A 3,419-nucleotide genomic window follows, 5' to 3' on the forward strand; every position below is an offset into this window, starting at 1 on the left:
CCTCTAGTCTTACACTGCTAAATTAGGGACGGCTAGCGCAGATAGCCCTCGTGTAACTTTGCGCAAAATTCAAAAAACAAACAAAACTTCTATCAAATAATCCAAAGAAAACCGCCTAACACAGGAACCATTGCAACAATACACAGGACTTAATAACAGATATTATTTTATAGCTTCGTTTTGAGTTTAGTCACTGATTAAGTATATTTTATTACCAGTTACAGCTTTTAAAGTAAGTAAGCTTTGTATTTAAAACAGATACAACGTTTCAATCACTGGTGCGATCATTCTCGAGTACACATCGTTCTTTACCGTTGAAACTTGTTTACTTGAGAATGGTCGCACCAGTGATCGAAACGTTGTAAATATAAATCTTACTTTCTGTAAAAACTGTAACTTGTAATAAAATAGATTTATTTTAATTTTGTTGCCACTCGCACCAAACGATCGTTTAACCATCAGAAAGAACTATGTTTTTCTAAAACTCACAATTTTTTAAAAATCTGTACATAGTAATTTATTTTGCTCACAACGTTTCACCAGGTTTACCTGGCATCATCAGATGAGGTGCAAGAACTGAGGCTAACAGAAATTATTTTTAAAAAATCAATCATGTAAAAATCTGTAACAATACCAATCTACAAGCATGTGACTAAGCAATTGTAACCTAGTAAAGTGCTTGATAAATTACATTACTAAGCGTGGTGAAACTTTGTGAATAAAATAAACGAAAGTTTTACTATGTACAACCTATAAAAAAAAAAACTCGTGTGAATCGTTTAACCATTTCAATTGCCTCCTTTACCTACGAAAAACGTTACTTTCACAATATAATAAAGGCACATATGCTTGTTTTTATTACAACCATTCATAATATCATTAATAAAAATTAAAATGTATTTTAAACAGTATTAATGATTTTTACTACATATTGACCCTGGACCTGTAAAATCCAAACTTGTTACTGTATTATGTTATATATCATGTATCGTGCAGTTGTGACTGATTTTTAAAACATCTGGTGCCATTTATTTTGTGTTATTAAAAGAAAGGCGTTTACAGTTTTGGTGTTTGAAATACTGCACCAATATTCTTACCAAAGGTCGCAAGAAATACTATTATCAGTTTCCTAGTTTTATTATAAAAATAATTTATTCGACATCGTAGTTGGTGGTTTTCGTCATTACAAGTTATATTAAGTGTTAAAGCTTTATGTCAATTATTTTGTCATTTTTCACATACTAAAAGGGTTTAAAGTAAGTGTCAAGTTAATTATTTAAAATTAAAACTATTAAAAGAAGTCCTACCTTTATTTACCAATCAATAGAACTAGTGGACAGCGTACAAACAATATGTTGCTCGGTGTTATCAAAACATGCTTATTACTCAGACGGAAATTAACTATGTGCTACCACCTACTTCTACCTGAGATTGCGAAAGTAACATGCAGCAAACACGTGATATAACCCACCTCAATTGTAGGCTGACGTCAACGTTCTGTTTGCTACCACATGATATCCTGATTAATTCGACGTGACAAAACATGACGAAAAATTAAGATATATCGAAAACGTGAATCTGAAAATCTTCAGCACAATAGACGGACGTATGGAAGAAACTGTCTAGAATAATATTTAATGAATTAAAATTTATTTTCGCTTATTGTCAATTTTAAATGGACTTCTTTACTGAAAAGTAGCCCCACTCTGGATTAACAGTATAATACGAACCTTTTGTAAACATATATGTAGTTTTGGGAATAAACATTTTTTATTTGGGGAAATTATATCGTTGGTATAATTGATTTCATTATGTTATCGACTGTTTAACTACTGAAAATAAAGATCAAATATGCATTTAATAATCGGTCGTCATTTATACAAAATATTATTCTTGATTCAGGAAATTATACTACTAACTTAGTAGTCACTGTATTATTGACAGACGTAAGGCTGAGAATTGTTTTGGTGTTTGTTATAAAGGTATCTGCACTCTGTCCATCACGGGTATCGAAATCCGTTTCTAGCAAGTCCGCAGACATGCCGCTGTGCCACTGGGGGGCAAGGCTGAGAGACCGATCAGGCTTAAATTAATAGGCAGTTTACTAGCAGGAATTAAAAAATTAAATGTTGTGTGGAAAATTGTGGCTACAATCAAATATTACATATTGTATTTATATTATTTCTTGTATTCACTAAAATATATAAATTATACAGAAAATAAAATATTTATTATAAGTTAAAAATATATTTATACTTTTACAAGTAGAGAAATCTACCTTTATTGAATTGAAAATTATTTCTTACTTATGAATAAGTACGAAACATGTTGTTTGGTGGTGGTAAGCGTTAGGGTTTATAACGCTAGAATTTTGGGTTCGTTCTGCACCGCGATTACAGCCCCAATGACCAGCTTTATACAAAAATAATAAAGATGTGACTATTTTTCTAATTAATTTTAAAAGATAAGCCCCAGTGGCACAGAGGTATATCTACGGACTTACAACGCTAGAAACCGGGTTTCGATATACTTGGTGGGTAGAGCACAGATAGCTCATTGTGTAGCTTTGTACTTACTTAACTTCAAACAAATAAACAAATTTAAGAGATTAAACCTAGAAATAAAATAAAAACATTTTATAAATTATAAAACAATTCTCTTTATGTAGCTATCTTTTATCTGTTTACACTCAATGTGTTTGAAGATGTATTGAATGTACTATTTTATGATAAACATAATGACCGAAAAATAGTACGTATTTTAAAATATTCAGCTTAGAAAAGGTCGTAAGAGTTAACGCCTTTCGAAAAGTATCGTAACTTACATTATTTTACCTTTTTTTGTCGATTTTAACTAGCAGTTGTATTTCAAACAGCAAAGTTTTTGTTTTCTGCTAGTGTGAGATCAACCCACCTGTATATTTTCTGTGTATGGGCAGTGACGTCTTTGATAAAGGTCGAGGTTAGCCACACGGTCGTAGACCAGTTTTGCGCTACGCTTCCCTGAAGTAGGAATCAGAAATAAAATGGCCCAGCATGGCCAGGTGGTTAGGGCGCTTGACTCGCAATCTGAGGGTCGTGGGTTCGAACCCCGTCACACCAAACATGCTCGCCCTTTCAGCCGTTGGGGCATTATAATGTTACAGTCAATCCCACTATTCGTTGTTAAAAGAGTAGTCCAGGAGTTGGCGGTCGGTGGTGATGACTAGCTGCCTTCCCTCTAGTCTGACACTGCTAAATTAGGGACGGCTAGCGCAGATAGCCCTCGTGTAGCTTTGCGCGAAATTAAAAACAAACAAACAATCAGAAAAATATTGCTGTATAAACCTTAAGACTTAATAAAATTATTTGATATTTTGCGTATGAAAGCGTTGTAATGTTTACTGATAATATACCAAATTTCATTAACACACGTTTATT

General features: G+C 32.8%; 1 protein-coding gene across 1 annotated transcript in view; it reads right to left on the reverse strand.

Annotated features, from left to right (window-relative positions):
* Nucleotides 1-1,458, reverse strand: part of LOC106459272 (proline-rich antigen homolog) — an 8,114-nt gene extending 6,656 nt beyond the window's left edge. Inside the window, exon 1 of the mRNA XM_013918885.2 lies at nt 1,308-1,458. The gene's annotated coding sequence lies outside the window, so the exon portion shown is untranslated. The remainder of the gene's footprint in view (nt 1-1,307) is intronic.
* Between the last annotated feature and the right edge of the window lie 1,961 nt (nt 1,459-3,419).

The sequence above is a fragment of the Limulus polyphemus genome, unplaced genomic scaffold, assembly GCF_000517525.1.
Source record: "Limulus polyphemus unplaced genomic scaffold, Limulus_polyphemus-2.1.2 Scaffold26, whole genome shotgun sequence".
Lineage (NCBI taxonomy): Eukaryota > Metazoa > Arthropoda > Merostomata > Xiphosura > Limulidae > Limulus > Limulus polyphemus.